Source organism: Fukomys damarensis, unplaced genomic scaffold, assembly GCF_012274545.1.
Source record: "Fukomys damarensis isolate Sample0158 unplaced genomic scaffold, DMR_v1.0_HiC HiC_scaffold_28, whole genome shotgun sequence".
Taxonomy (NCBI): Eukaryota; Metazoa; Chordata; class Mammalia; order Rodentia; family Bathyergidae; genus Fukomys; species Fukomys damarensis.
In genome coordinates, this window is record NW_022900940.1 from 31,990,129 (window position 1) to 32,007,438 (window position 17,310).

The 17,310-nt window shown below is 40.1% G+C and overlaps 1 long non-coding RNA gene across 1 annotated transcript in view; it reads right to left on the reverse strand.

Moving 5' to 3' along the window:
• Positions 1-568: 568 nt before the first annotated feature.
• Positions 569-17,310, reverse strand: part of LOC104854331 — a 74,741-nt gene continuing 57,999 nt past the window's right edge. Inside the window, exon 4 of the long non-coding RNA XR_778062.3 lies at positions 569-1,107. This is a non-coding gene — a long non-coding RNA (uncharacterized LOC104854331). The remainder of the gene's footprint in view (positions 1,108-17,310) is intronic.

A 17,310-nucleotide genomic window follows, 5' to 3' on the forward strand; every position in this document is an offset into this window, starting at 1 on the left:
ATACACAGTGAAACAAACTATGTTTTGTCCAATCACAAGCATCTAACAAAGGGTTTAAGGCTGGTAAGGCTAGATGTCATACTGCCAGTGTTGGGGGTCTTTCCTATTAGCTAGCTTCCTCCTTGGATATTCTGAGAACCCCTGGCTTTTAATGGATGTTCCAGAAGAACAAAGAACCAGAGTCCAGCATTTCTGTGTACCTGGGTCTCAGTGTCCTCAACTGCAAGACAAGGTCAGCCACTAACTCTTCCTTCATCTCAGAGACTTTAGAATACTTTTTTTTTTTTTCTTTAACACACTAAAAAGGGATTGTGGTTCAGTGGTAGATCACTTGCCAAGGGTATAACACCACACACACACACACACACACACACACACACACACACACACACTCACACATGGCACGATGTCCTGAGGAATATCCAATGTCATTAATGTTCTGTTTCTAAACCTGAGTAGAGATTTCACCTAGACCTAGAACCAACTCAAGGTCCAGCTGGATTCCAAAGAGATGCATCCTTGCATGCTGCTGACAGGGTGTTGTTAGGCCTGAATCTGGGCCACTGCTGTCTGGGTACCTGGGTTTGTTTGTCAAAAGTATGAGAAAAGCCTATAAAAATGGAAAAATACATTTATTTATAATTTCACCAAGTTGAAGGGGGCATGTAATAGTCCTGTTGTGCCCCACCTCAACCCCACATCAAAGCGCTCCAATTTATAAGTGAAGTAAAACAAAAGCCAGAAGATGTGTGCATACATATTTAGTCAAGCATTGGCACTGGGGTCTGGAAGCATTAAATCCTCCTGGGTGACATCCTTGGGGGTTAGGGGGAGGAAATTTGAAAACCCAGCCTATCTCTAAGGGAATAAAACACTAATTTTAGAAGATCTGTCTTACCTTCTCCATTACACCTGGGCCACTCGGTCCAAAAACACACTTCATTTCCTTCAGCTCTTACCTCAGCATGCTGTTTGATTCCTTAACAGAATTATTCCTATATCAAACACTTCCACTTGTTTCCTCTTAATGAATTAACTTTCACAATCAGCTATACATCCCATGAAAGCAAGGCAGCATCTGCTCTTCCACTGTCACATCCGCAGGACCTTGAAGAGTACCCAGTTCATAGTAAGAATTCAACCATTTATCATGCGTCCAAACTGCAAAGCAAAGCCCATTTATCACAAAGCGCCAACACTGCAATTAAACCTGAAAACTGAGTTTTACCTTAGAAAAAACAACTCATACATCAACATCTTTTGTCCTAAAGGAAAAACAACAACCTGCCATAGGCTTGTCACCACCATAGACCAAAGTCTATGGATCTTTGGCAAGGGAAAGGAGATAAGTGTGATTTTGGTGTGTAAGGATGAGTGGTGTGCATCAATGGGGAAAATACTCTACACTAAGAGACCATAAGGACAAGTATGAGGCCAGAAAAGGCCAAATGAATGGAGTGCCTCTAGTGGAATTCAATTCACTTTTTGTGATTGAATTTCCACTTGGTAAACTTACTATTTTAGTTTTGGAGCCACTTTTCCTCAGGCCCTATTGCCTCATGTGTCTAGCATCAAACATATAAACTGCTTCTGTCTGGGAAAATTTGAATTCCTGAATTTAGCAGAAAGAAGCTGGGTCAATGATGCTCTGACTCAGATTGGTATACAAAGAAAATATTCTCTTCACCCTCTCTCCTCCAACTCCACTCCACAAAGGACTCAGATGCAATGTGACTGGCTGTTGCTTCCTTCTGTGGGGGCAGGAAGAGAGCAATGAGATACTCCTGTTCCAAAGTGGTGCTAAGTTCTTATCTCCTACAGTTATTGGTCAGCAAAGGCAGAAGGGCTGTGGGGTCTTTAATGCCCACTGACTCCCTAAGGGTTGTCTTAATCTGCCTAAGATACAGCACACTCCAAGGACAGTTTTCACAGTACTCCAGCACAGAAAGGGTGCCACTTGCCTACCCAAGAACCATAAAACTTTTGGTTGACCAGTGTCCCAAAGTATATGAGAGAAGCTTCACTTGGCTGAGGACCAAGCCAGGCAAACAGGCATCTCCAAGGTCCCCAGGAGAGACATTCAGGGCAGTAAACGAGGAAGGCAAGTGTGAGCACAGCTCAAGAAAGTGTTGTGAATGCTGTGTCTGTATGCTCCTTACCAGCTAGGTCCACCTGTACTTCACATGAAAAGAATGCTGCAGCTCATAATTTCTAAGAGGGATACTTTACCTTGTGGCCTGGAAAGTTACACAACCCCACTTCCCTTGGGGCAGCCAATGGCTGACTGATAGTTGGTTTAAAAAAAAAAGGCTGAAAAGCTTGGTTTCCCTTTGCTTTAAGACAGGATAAGCAGCAGTGCAATTTAGCTCCAGATGGTCATATAGGACATTCCATGGCCAGATCATGTGAGACCATATCCTTGATAATCTCTCCTTTCTTTTCCCACTTTCCAGCAGAGCACCTTCTCAATAAACTACGAGGTATAGAATCTCATCTCAGAAGTAATCACCAAAATGATGACTGTAAATGTATTGGAGCTGGACTTGGAAGGACTTCTCCCTTTTTCTTCTCTCAGTATCCTATACAATGTCCACTTTATATATGAAAGGATATCTTTCACTGAGCTAATAAAATATGCTTTACAAATTATTTTAATGAATGCAAAATATCTGAACTGAATCAGAAAATTGTTACTCAACCTGGCTGGGTACCCCTGGAGGGATCAATCGACCCAACAAATTAGCTTAAGGTTGTATATCTCCTGTTCTACTGTGGTGGGTATGGAGGCCTCCAAACGGCTCCCACTCCAACTCAGTCTCGTTACTCTTGTACATGAATTTATAGAGATCACCTCCCTCCCTGAGGCTCAGACTTTCCCATCTGAATTGTGAGCAGTTTAGACTAGATGGACTCTATAGTTCCCCTGGCTTTGAAACAGTCCAACTATTCAATATCACGAATCAAGGCGAAATCCCCTGGCTTAGGCATACAGTGATTTCAGTGTACTTGGAGCTCACTGCAAATACAAACAATGAACAAAAATTCCCCCAGGGTCTGGCAGGATTGTAATAGTCTTTGTTTTTCATGTCTGAGACTTAACAATAAATTGCTTGGATAAAGGAGACACCTCCCCCCAGCTTTAACATGACTACAAATATAAAGTTCATCTACTCTTATCTTCAGAGGACTGTCTTGAAAACTAAAGCAATAGACGACTGTACTTGCAATTGTATTACTAAAAGTGAACATTTCCAGTGCTTGATTATTTCAATGCTTGTTATCTTCTTGTTGGATTGAATTATTTATTAATGATTTTAACATCCTTGGCTAGTGTTGCTTTTTTCTGTCATTTAAAATATATTTTGTCTCATATACATATAGCCAACCCTGTTGTCTCTTGGATATAATTTGTAAGAAGTACCTGTACACTTTCCTGTTTACCTTTTGTGTCTGAATCTAAAGTGATTCTCTTATAAACAACATATAGTTGGATATTTTCCTACCCATTCTCTCAATCTGTGTTGAGTGGGAGGAAGGTGACTCATTTACAGTCAAAGTAATCACTGAAAAGGAAAAGCTTACCTCTGTGAGTTACCAAATTATCCATAAGATTTGTAGATTTTTGCCCCTCATTTGCTGTATTCTGAGATATTTTTGGAAGGGAAATGGTTAAATTTCTTCTGCATTTCTTTGTATATTTCATAGATATATGTGGACACCATGACTATTACATTTAAAAGTCTAAAGTACACCAACCACTCTGATGTGAATCTGTGCTAACTGAACTTAATGACATACAGATTTCTGCTTCCACACATCTCAGTGACTGAAGTCACAGAGTTTCACCTGTAGGCGCTGTATGTCTCTGAACAGACTCTAACATTCAGGGGCTCGTGCTACATGAGTTTCTAAAATTATGTAGAAAACAAAAATAGATTTGGCTTTTACAATTGTCTGCATATTTCACCTTTAGCCGAGTTTTTCATTTCTTCATAAAACTGTGAGTTCCTGCCTAATATTCTTTCATTTTAATGTGAAGGATCACTTATGTGCAGTAAGACTAGTGGTAAAAAAATTCATAATATTTGCATCTGTGAATATCTTAATTCTTCCCTTGTTTTTAAGGACACTTGATGGATACAGAATTCATGGTTGACTAGAATTTTTTCCTCTTTTCCTCCTCCTTCTTCTTCTTCATTCAATACTGCATATATCAAGTCATTTCCTTCTTGTCTCCAAGAATTTGATGAAAAATGATATTCAGGGGGTAATTATGATGATATATTTATATTAACTTCATAAATATTAATGTGCCTTACTGTATTTTATAAATAGGACATTACCTCATACTATCATATATCTGAAACTGTAACAAATTTGAATACAGACAGAAATTTCATAAAAAGAAATTGAATATGTTGGGTGTAGACATCACGAAGTCTTTAAAAACAACAGGCATTACAGACTTCAAACCAAAACCCACAGGACACCAAGGCATCCTTCAGGTTCTAATTACTAAAAACTAAATATCAATCTTCATAAATCACCTAAGGAAAATTCTTTTGGAGATCTTTCTTTATTAAAGTGTGAAAGGTCCATGAGGTCAAAAAAGCAAGAAAGGGCCAGGGATTTAGCTCAGTGGTGCTGCTGCCTGCCTCACAAGTGCAAGGTCCTGAGTTCAATCCCTGGTACTAAAAAAAAAAAAAGACAGCCACTGTGAGGTATGCCCAGGAGTCATCTTTCCAACTAGATACTTCATTTCTAGCCATATAGCAAGTTTTTCAAATCTTTCTGCAATGTTGTTTGTGTTTGATTCTAAAGAAGCCACCAGTACCAACATCACAGTTTGAACATTTGGCTGTCCTGAAATTTCCTCCATTAACTCATTTAGTCCATTGCCTTTAAACTCAGCTTCACACAAATATTAGGGGATGGACATAATGTAAACAAATTATTTGCTAGAATTTCACAAGATACATTCAGTGCTTCTTGTCCATTTCCCAGGAGAGTTTTAGTTGATGTCCGAAACCTTTACTGTTCACATTCCTGTCAGCACTCTGGTCTGCTGAATGCCACAAGAATCTCTCACCAATCTCTGCTTATATCATTCTAATGCTTCTCTAGTTTGCAACTCCAAAACTTTCCAAACTCCTCCTTCAAATTTGTTTATTCTACACGCCTCTGAATCACATGATCAGGTATGATGATAGTAACGACCCTACTTCTCTGGTACTGATTTTCTATGTTAAGTCAGCTTTTCATTGCTGCGACAAATTATCTGACATATACAATTTAAAGGAGAAATAGTTTGTTTTGGCTTGGTTTCAGAGGCTTCAGTCCACGGTCAGCTGGAAGGAACATCATGGTAAATAAAGGGCATGGTGGAGGAAGGCTGCTCAATTCATGGCAACCAAGAACCAAAGAGAAGAGGAAGAACCAGGGGACAGTTAAACCCTTTAAAGCCATGTCCTCAATAGACTATTTGCTAGAATAGTCCTTATCTTCTAATACCACATTCAAATGTGAATTTGAGAGTTGGTTAATCATTGATGAGGTTAGCACCCTCACAATCCAAACACTTCTCTAGGAGTCTCTGGATCCAATCAAGCTGGTAGGTAACCAGGGATAATCACCAAAGGCTGTTTTGTTTTGTTTTGTTTGGTTTGGTTTGGTTTATTTTGTTTTGTTTTTATGGTTTTTTTTCCCCCCTTGATACAGGGATCTCTTAGTTGCTGACCTGTTGGACCCACACATAACTGGACTGTCAGTTTAGAATTTTGAGTTTTTGCTTTTCTTTTTCTTTTAAATTTTTACTTAATTTGTTATTTACTATTTTCTTTTTTGTCATTTCTCTAACTTTTTTTTTAGTTAGCATTGCTACTTAGGGTTTGTAGTGACAGTAAAGTAAGGTGACAACTCAGAGGGTCCTCACAGCCAGCTGTTCAGGATTACTGGCCAGAGCAGCTTTCCCAAGTGAACCAGGGGCACTTTCTCCTGTTAGGACAGATAGAGCCATGAAATTCCTGAAGAAGGAAGACAACTCTATCTTTATTATATCTGAAGTTGATTTAGTGAAAGTTCTGGATGACTTTAAAGTGATTATGTTGTTTCAAGTAAAACAGTTCAAAAGTCACAGAAGGCATTTAGTTGTGGGATGTCACCCTTATTTATTGTCTACTGACAAGTGCCTGTCTTTAGTTACTGTGGAAATATCAAGATTCTGGGACAGAAAGTGATGGAGAAATGAATAACCACCACCTGCTGGGTCCCATAGGAACCTGTAGCACATGGACCCCTCTGTAAGCTATTTTGATGGCTCTGGTCCTACAAGGGCTAAGACTGCCACATGTCATGATGACAATGAGATCATCTGCAATTTTTCTCAGTCCCTAGAACCCAGACTTAATCTGTGAATAAAGCCAGAAAAGTAGATTTTGTACTTGTCAGAGCATGGAAAAATCACTGGCAGAAAGTTCACTGCCTTCTTAGGCTCCATGTGGATGACTTTCTGCATCTCTCTCATGGTCACTCATGTAAATGATGTTGGACTGACTACTTGGGGCTCTGGCAGGATGGTTTTTATCATAGGAAAATTCAGACTTGAAGCACTTCCTTACCCCAAACCCCAATGGCAGATGTTGAGTCACTGCTGTCTGGAGCAAAGACTATTCCTTTCTACCACATGCTGCTACCTCTTACAGATCCGGAGGAGATTTGTGTTGGACAGAAAAGAAAGGAATGCTTGTGCCAATGTGCAGGGCAGTAAACACTGCTCCCATTTAAAACTGACTTGCCTTGTAAATTCAGTACAGAAGAGAGAATAAAAGACTTTGTTGGACCTGAGCTGCCAAAATAGCTGAGGGGCCCTGGTGGCTCCTGGCTGGGCAACAGGAGGATATATATAGGTACAATCCTGTTTCCCTAAATAAGTGCTCTGTCTCTAGTCCTGGAAGGCACAGATCTTTTCACAGAGAGAGGGGACGAAGAGGGACATTCTGGAGCCATGGAAGGATAGGAAGAGCCTCATAACACTGGCTGTCAGCAACCTGGAGTAGCTGCGGCCAAAGCCCAGAGAGGGAAGGGGTTCTCCAGACACCAGGGCAGTGGCTGGAGTCCAGGGCCTTCCTTCTCCAGGGAACACTTTTGTCCTTAGAGGTTGACTGTACAAGCCTGAAACTAAGGGCACAGAAAAGAAGAGGCACCAACTTACCTGGTCCACCAGAAAGGGGAAGAACATGTCGATGGTATACCTGGCAAGGACGTACTGCTCTAACATGATGGTATAACCCATTGTGGGAAGAAGAGAGAGCCTCAAAGAGCTCAGTAGGAAGCAAGGTATCAATTTGTGAGAGATTCAGAAAATGAGATTTTAGGCAAGAAGCTATAGCACTCTAAAACAGCATCTAAGCCAGGCCAATGGTCCCTCCTGGGCTCAGAGTCCTCCAGAAGTCAGCAGAAAAGATGGATGAAGCTTTGAAGCAGAGCTCTGATTGCTCTGCCCTTTCACGCCTCCTAGCTACCCTCCCCACACAGCCCAAAGACCCAGCCCTCCAGTTCTAACTTCCTGTGTGATTCTCAGGGTAGCCTACAGCCTACGGTCAGTTTTCCCAGGCCCCAAGGTCTCAACTAGGAACCACCAAGCACACTGAAAAGGATGAACTTCAAATAAACCTGCAATCATCCTAATCTTTTTAACCTCTCTTCAAAGAAACTGAAAGGAAAGCATTCATCTTCTAAAACTTAAAATGCCACCAGGAAGGTGCTAGGTGTTCTCACTAATGACCCTGGGACATTTCTACAAGGGACACAGAATGTTTGTCAAGTTTCCATATGTCCTCATCTCTTTGACATAAGTTTCTAGGGTCAGAAAGCTAACTGAGCTGGAATGGTCATATAAGAATATCTGGAGGGGTTACAGGTTTTCCCAGGTTCAGGAATGCTTCTTCACCCTCTGCAAACCAGAAAGAGAATCGACACTCAGCTCTGAGGTCCTCAGGCTTGATGCACTGGGCTCTGGAGGGTAGCTGGCAGAGGCCCTGCCCCGTCACCTCCTTTTTGGATGCTGTCTGGGGCACACTCCCCCTCCAATCCTGCATGGAGGTCTCCTGGCAGGGATGCAGTGTGGACTCACAGGTATTTAGGACCATAGATATTCCCTGGGGACCCTATCACGGTACCTCACAGACCTAGGAGCAGCAGTAAGAAGCAGAAGACCCCTCCCCAGTATCTCTACATAGGGACCACGTTTCTCTGAGGCTCTTCTTTGGGAACTGCTCCAGGAGATGACCCTACTTCATCAACTTTCCAGAACTCCAGCAGACACTCATGTCAGACAATAGATCACACACACACACACATATATATAATTTTTTTTTTTTTTTTTTTTTTTTGTACTGCAGCTCTAACTCGGGCCCTTGCACTTGCAAGGCAGGCAGCAAAACCAATGAGCTAAATCCACAGCCTAGGTAGACCATATTGCTGGACTTGTCAAACAAATGACTTTACACAGGCAGCCAAATGTTCAGCACTCATTTGTCACCACCTACCTAAAAACTGGCAAGTGTGGGGACTCTAAGAACTCAGGCCACAGGTTCAGAACTGAGGAAGAGACAGAGATCAAGCACCACCTGTGTGCAGCCCAAATCCACATGAGAATGTGAGATCTGACTTTCTGATTTCCAGGGACTCATATGGAACACCCTGCCCTAACAGTTAAAGGTCATTAAACCAGAATCCTGTTCTCAGCAGGTCTAGCATCTGTGGCCACAGGAGGTAGACAGAGGCCATCGGACTGAAGCAGGCCTCTATTCAAAAGGCACTACAGGTCTAACTGGAGGCCAAGGCAGATCTAGCCTGAGGCCATAGCACACTAGGCTTGAGGTCACAGCAGGCTAGCCTATGAGAAGGCCAAGGTCTGAGGACACTGAATGTTTAAGTTTATGCAACAGTAGATCTAGGCTCCAGCCAAGGCAAATCTAGCCTGAGGCCACAGAAAATGAAGGCTCTGAAGCTGTAATAGGTCTATCTTGATGGAGCAGCAGCTCTGCCCACAGGCTTCAGCAGTTTTAGGCTCCGGGGTCTGGCACTGAGCCCTCGCCATGTGAGTCAGCTCTGTTCTTCAGGTCTCTGTGCCCTCTTCCCACACAGGACGCCACACCAGCTGCTTCCCATGATGCTATTTGCTTTCTCACCTCCACCATTGCCCAAGCTGTTCCCTTTGGCAGGATGCCTTTGCCACAAAAGAAGCTCCATCTAAGATGATACCTGCTTTACATAAAATCTCCTGAAATGTTTCCTCTGCATTCACAGTTACTAACTCCCTATCTCCGTCCTGTCACCCCATTTGCACTGTTCTCCCCCTATAAAACCAAGCCTAAGAATGTCTTTCTTTCCTGAACTCCAGTACCAGCACAGGCTGGGCAGACAGAAGAAGGAAATATTTCTGAGCAAATGATGGTCTAAGACACAGACAGCCACTTTCCATGGTCTCACTATCTTGTCAAATCAGATCTATACCAGACAGTAATCTTAGGAGCTGGCAAACAAAAGGACCTTGAAGGTTTCCTGTATAGCATGCAAAAGCTCTTTTGGGGCCGGGGATTTAGCTCAGTGGTTCTGCTGCCTGCCTCATCAGTGCAAGGACCCAAGTTCAAACCCTGGTACCCCCACAAAAAAAGGCTCTCTTCACTGAAGTACTTCACTGTGCTCAACAGGTGAGTCATGTTAGACCCAAAGAAGTATTGTCATGGCAAAAGTGGACGACACAGGTGCTGGTGTTCTGAAGCAGCTGTCTCAATGTGCTTCTCGGTCACAGGTTCCTCCGCTCCTTTGTCAGAGGCCTCCTTCGTTGAATACCTCACCTTAGTGGATCTCTGTAACTGAGCTGAACACTGGATCTCCCTCCTCAAAATATCCATAGCAAGGCCAAGATACCCTCTGAAGGAGAAATTTCTGGAGGTGAGGAACAATGTCATGTTCTCACCACACCTCCCATCTCTGGGAGTCTCTCTGGAGACTCAGTGGTGCTGCCCTTTTAGTTCCTTCAGGCTTTTAGAAGATCAGATGAAAGCAGAATATTTTTAGCTGAGGCTGGCTTTCAGTGAGAAAAAAACTTGACTTCAAATCAGCAGACATGGCACACTTAAGTAGATAGCCCCCACCAGACAAGATTCCTGTGGTCCTGTGGCTAAGGATGAGTTTACTCTGTCCCAGCTATACTGCAATGACCCTCGACATGTCATGAGCCAGGACAACCATGAGTTCTCCTCTGGGGCTGTGTTCTAAAGCTGGAGCTCACATTGCACTGGAAGACACTGAAATTTCCAAGAATGAAAAATAGAAAAGAAACAGAGAGAGAGAGAGACAATGAGTGAACACATGAAATACTGGATGCCAATATGCCCTCCATCAGCTCTGAATCTTTGGACCCTATTGGCAGTACAGCTGCTTGTTATTTCTTGCTTCATTTTCTCAGTGCCTCATGTTTTAATATATGCTTCATGATGGTGAACAAAGCTGACACTCCAAGAATTTTCAGAGGCAATCATTTTTTTTGTCACTGCTGCAAGCTACTTTAAAAAAAATTAACAATAACCTCTGACTATAATTGCCAACTGCTTGAAGAACGCTACCACTAGACCATTTGGGTTATTATGGAATTGAGTAAATGCTACACTTCTGCATCCAGGGAGCAAGAGTGGCTCTCATTACTTTGATCCCCTTCTTGGGATTCATAAAATGTTTCTAGTTGATGGTTTCCTACCAGGATGTAGGAACGGGGTCTATAATTGCAAAGAATTGATTCTTAGTGTTTCCCACTGCATCAAGTCTAGTCCATTCTGTGAGAAAAGGACTCACCCAACATGAAATGAGATGGAGAACAATTTCCCAGGAAATGACAGGTTCTACAAAACCTACCTTCCTATAGGCAGGGACCATGACCGCTTGTGATACAAATGACTGTAAATTCATAGAAAATCATATGCCTAGTATGCTCAAGGCCCTGGATTTGATCCCTAACAGTGCAGAAAACAAAATAAACATAAAAGGAAAGAAAGGCAAAGAAATGACAGCCTTTGAGCAGGACATGAGGATGCCTCAAGGCTCTGTTAGGTCTCTCATGAACACATCCCTCAACAACTTTGGATTGGAAGTGACTGGCACCCAACCTTTTATACACAAAGGGGCTGAGGAAATGAAGATAAGTTTGCCCACAGCCTGCTGTGATTTGGATATACTTTCAGGGGATCTCCAAAATTTCATGTGCTAAAAGCATGGTTCCTAGTACGATAGCATTAAAGGGTTGGGAACTATAAGAGGTATGGCATAAGAGAAGATGGTTAGGACATTGAAAACAATGCTCTTAGAAGGATTTACAGTAGTTTTCACAAAATTATGGTTAGCCTGTATGAGCAGGTAGTTATAAATGAGCAGAGTTGGCCCCTGGACATGTCAGAGAAGCCAGAGCTGAGCAGAGTTGGTACTGTGCTCTTGGAACTTCCAGAATTGTGTGCTAAATAAGCCTCTTTAATATATAAAATACCCAGCTCCAGCTATTTTGTTTTAGTGGCAGAACACAGACTAAGACATGCGCCAGTGAGAATCAGAGCTGAAATTCCCATTCCAGAGAGCCTGACTACTTTTATACTATTTTCCCCGAGTCCTTAGAATGTTCTAACCAGTCACTCTTCTGTTGTCATTGTTCTGTGGCCACATTGTAGCCATTCTGCAAGACAGAAGAAAGAAGAGGTGGACGATATTCCTGCTTAAAACTTTTTCTGAGTCCCAGCTCAGGGCCTGCCATGGAAGAGGCCCAGGTCAAAGTTCTTTTAGCTAAAACATTTTTCAGAATATCCAGGAACAATGTTCTGGGTTATGTTTCTGTGCTTCAGTAAGTCCTCAGTAATTTACCTTTATAGCAGAATGTCTCACGGTGTGGTCCCAGGACTACCCTGCAACTGCTGAAGATGAGCCCTTTTGAGACTGTTGAATGAAACACTAGCAAAAGGGCCCAGAAATCTGAATTCATGCAAGCCCAGGTGATTCTAATTCAGGCTAGAATAGAAACACAGCCCATTTACTCATCTAAGAAGGGAAAGCCTGGCCAAAGCTCTCTCAATGCCACATCCAGGCAGGCTTCAGAGTTAACCATGGAGCTCCCAAAGAGCCATGAGTGACTGAAGAACTTACCACCTTGCTCTGATCCTGGCCCATGCTCATTCAGCCTAGGATTCATTACCTCTGAGCAGCCACAGTGCAGTTCATGCTGGGTTCCAAGTCCCTTGTATACTTGAGTCTCACAGATGAGCTCCAGAACACATATGTTCATACCATTGGCTTTCTAGACCTTAGGGTGTTTTAATCACTAAATCTCATCATTCCAGACATTTAACTTCTTTTCAGATACCAATTCAATCAGCCAGCACGTCCTTCCCACACTTTGTTACATTCAATCATTTGATTACCATAATGATCTTTTCCATAACCAGCCCAAACATTAGGAGGAGTGCAGATTGTAGTAATCCATTTTGTACTAGTACAGTGAAAGACCAGAGGCTGGCTAACCAATGCTTTTGAGGACATGGAGTAACATGGATGGACTCTCATTTATTGCGTGTGGAAATGCAAACTGGTATAATCACTCTGGGAAATAGCTCAGTGGTCAGTGGTCAGTCTGTCTGTCTGTCTTTCTTTCTTTCTTTCTTTTTTGTTTGGTACCGGGGATCGAACTTGGGTCCATGTCCTTGCTAAGCAGGCAGAGGAACCAGTAAGCCAAATCCATGGCCCAGGAACTTTTTTTTTTTTCTCGGTGGTTTCTTCAAAAGCATAATCTTACCATATACTACAGTGATCTCACTCCTTGATATTTACCCAAATTAATTAATACTTATAACCACACAAAAAACTACACAAAGATGTTTATGGAAACTTAAGCTAAACCTCAGAAACAACCAAAATGGCCTTCTGGAGGTGAATGAGAAAATAAATGGTGCAACATCGACATCAACACAATGGAATATTATTCACCATTAAAATGAAATTAACTATGAAGCTATGACCAGACTGGGAAGAACCCTAACATGCATATTGTTAAGTGAACGAAGCCAATGTGAAAGGGGCTACATACTGTATAGTTCCAACTATATGACCTTCTGGGAAAGGAAAAACTATGAAAGCAGTAAAAGGATCAGGAGTTAGCCAGGAGGGTAGCACATGGCTATAATCCCAGCACTTGGGGAGGCTAAAGCAGGAAGTTCTCCCCAAGTTCCATGAGCAGCCTCATACACTGAGTTCAAGACCAGCCTGAACTACATAGTGAAACCTGTCTCAAAAGACAAACAAGCAAAAGGATCAAGGATTGACAGTGGTTGGGAAGAGGGAAATGAAAAGCACAAAGGACTTTTTGGGGGGTGAAAGTATTCTGCGTGATTTATGATGCTGGACAAGTGTCATTACACATTTGTCAAAACTCATAGAACTGGAACACCTAGAGTGAACACTAAGGTCAACTATGTAGTGTGTATGAGCATGGCTAGGTTCACAGACTGAGGATGAATCTCAAGTACACTATGCTAATGAAAAGAAACCAACTGAAGTATATATCACACGATTCCATTTTTATGACATTCTGGAACAAAATTACAAAAGTAAAAATCAGAATAGTCATTACCCTAGTTGTGAATGAGGAAGCCTTTAAGATATAACAATATCATTTTTATTTTTATTATGTTGATGGTTATGTGAGTATATGTAGTCAAATTCACAGCCATCGATTCTTTTATTTAAAAATGGAATATGAAAAGAAACCATAAAATGTAGAGGGCAGAGCAAGTAGTTGAGAGTTGAGAAAATCACATCAGAGATCCCTGTATAGAAATCTTATTGAGCTCATCTTCATGTGAACTAACAGATGTAGAAAAAGGCCTATCAATGAAAAAACTATACAAAATTATGCCTCAGTCTTCAATGTAGTTATGGAAAAAGAAATAATTATATGTAATGAAGCACAATATTATGATTAATAGAGAAAAATTACTCACTGATTTATCAATATTGGAATTAAGAGACAAAACAATTACTGACAATATGCTTATGGTAAAAAGAGAATGTATGAAGAAATGAGTTTTTATAGGGAAGAAATTGAAACCAAAATTAAATCAAATTCAAACTCAAAATCTTAAAAGTATAAGTTTACATTCTACAATTTCAGATAAAAGACCCAGCAGAGGATTGGACCCTGGGAGGAAAACTTCTAGAAATTTCACAGCTGATTAATAGTCATCAAAACTTGTGCCAAGAAGGATTTGGAAAGTTTAAAACATGAAATAAGGAAATAAGCATAGTTAGATAATAGCAGATATGCTAAAATATGTGTAGAGCACTGAAAAGAAAACAAGAGGAAAATATTTAGAGAAAATAAGGCCCAATCTTGACCCAATACAGATGATCATCCAAGACTGTCAATGACCTTTAGGAAAAACATTAAAAGAAAATGACATTTAGTTACATTACGGTGAAGTTGCTGAGAAATTAAGGAGACAAGGAGAAAGTAAAAGTAAAAAGTAGTCCCCAGAGGATACATTTTCAAAGGGGGAAAATGACAAGATTGAAGACAACTTTTTATCAGGATAGTTTACAACTTCCATGACAACCACCTGGATTGACTGGGGGAAATGAGATTCTTCCTAGAAAAGTTATGAATATTCTACCCACTCACCCTCCTCATTTTAGGAAAGCACAGAACCTCACGCCCTTTGCTTGCTCTTGGGCAGTTGGAAGCCTCATGATCTAGGAGCTGGACTCACGGTTCCACCTTTTGCCGACCAAGGAATAAACTCTGCTCCAACAACCTCTGGGGCTGCTATTGGCTTTGTTTTGAAGGGTTAATGAATGGAAATTTCTCTTGGTGAAAATTCAGTAACATTATGTAAATTCAGGATATTTATTGTAATCTCTACCCTAATAGTTCTCAACATTTTTGTTCTTCAGAACCATGTACACACTTAAAATTTACTGAGAGTTTTTTTTGGGGTTTTTTGGTACTAGGGATTGAACTCGGTCCTTGAACTTTTAAGGAAGGCAGCAGAATCACTGAGCTAAATCCCTGACTGTAGAGAATATTAAAGAGCTTTTGTTTGTTATATCCAAATTTACTAAATTTGAAATTAAAGCTGGGAAATTCCAAAATATTTAAATTTTAATTTACATACCATAAAATAAAAAGTAATTTTCAATGAAAAATAACCATTTTCCAAAATGTAAAATATATCTAGTAAGAAGGTCATCTTTGCCAAGTTCTTCAATGTCGAGTTCCAGAAAAGAGCTTGATTTTCATATGTGTTGCTGTATGCAACCTGTTGTGATAAATTATCATGGCTGAAGCATTTGGATAAAATCAAATCTCACATAAATATGTAACTGAATAAGGGAGGAGTACTTTTCACAACCTTTTCAGACACAGTTTATATTGTTTTCATGAGTAGTGGAAGTGCCACAAAATCTGGTTGTTAGGTGGCATCAGAAACTACATTATGAATATTCTTTACTCTTCTATATTATATTGAAATTCATTGGTGTATGCTCCATGTTGAGCTGATCCTTTTCTCATGCATACTTTTGCAGTGTTCTACACTGATCATTTGGAAAATAGATTTTTTAAATAACATTATGCATATCTTCAAAATGTTTGCACATTTTTCTGTATAATATTCTAAATATATTCATTATTACCATCATGTATTTCCACAAAAAAAGCATCTAAGTAGAGGGAAGCTGTCAGGCTAATGGTACTAATGTAAATTTTCAAATCCAATCTTTAAAATATTTTTTACTAGTACATGTTTGCAGTGCATAATATTTACATTCCTTGTGTAGAGTTGGTACATATATATATAACATATCTTAATTTCTTTTATTCATAACCTTTTCCTCCCCTCTCTCCCCACTCTTCTTAATCTTCCAATTTGAGGAAGATCAATTTCCTTACTTCCTATTATTTAACTTTTATTCTGTTTGGTTTTTGAAAAATAATTTGGGAATTTAGCTCCGTGGTTCTGCCACCTGCATCGCAAGCACAAAGTCCTAAGTTCGATCCCCAGTACAAAAAAACGAACAAACAAATTGGGGGGTTTCACTTAAAGTCTCATATTTTATCAGTGGCAACAAATAGTGTCATCTGTTTCTCTTGAAATGATAGCCTCCTTCCTGTCATCTTTGAGAAAATTCCAGCCAAATACCCAAGAGCGAAAAACCATTGTTTGCCTGTCACTTGTTCTTTTAACTAACATGGTTTTTTCATGAAAAATTGGATGCAACAGCCTGTAACTCAATGCATCAAACAGTTTACCTTGAGAAACTCTTTCAAGTTCAGTCTTCTGCAGAAGTGTGATTAGTATATTTTTCATTCCATCACACAAAATATTAAAAAGGTTTGCAGTTGAGGGTCATGATTTATTAAAATGAATAACTTCCTGTCTCCCAAGGACATTCTTACATCAAACTAGAGTCTTTTTTAGTGAACGTGCTTTTCAGTGAAGAATAAAATGACTAATGGCAGAATTCTGTGTCACTGACATGATTCATGCCAATATTCACATGGCTTTACTCATTGTTTTGTCCATTTAGTAACACAGCAAACAACATATTGGTTTGGTTGTGAAAATAGTTTGATGTCACTGGTGACTGCCTGAGATAGCCCCAGTGACCAATACATGTCCACAGGTCGTGCTATGAGGACTTCTGTCCTAGAAAAACTACTAAGAGCAAGCAAGCAAATGAACGAACAAAAAGGAGAGAAAAAAAAAAATTAAAATGGAATTGGAAACAAGAAAAAATAAAAACAGAAAAAACAGAAAGCAAATTAAAAAGGCAAACAGAAAATGTTTAAATTCAACCATATTAACAAATAATAAAGTGGAAAAAGTACTTAAATATAAGACAGAGGCTACTAGATTGTATTTTAAAGGAACTCCAAAACATTTGCCATCGGTATAATGAAATGTAAAGGCACAGATTAATATAAGTGGATGAAAAAAGGGATACCATATGACAGTAAGCAGAATATATCTAGTCTGGCTCTATTAATATCAATAAAATGAGATATTTCATCATGATAAAAGATAAAACTTCAAGAAACAGTAATGCCATATGTATATACTATTAATTATAGAACTAAAACACGTAAAGAACAATGACAAAACAAAATAATAAATCCACAATTAGATTTTAAAAGTCCTTGATAATTTTTAGAAAAATTTGCTAAAAATTTGCTAAAAATTCAGTAATATAGCAAATTTTTGAATGGTACATTAA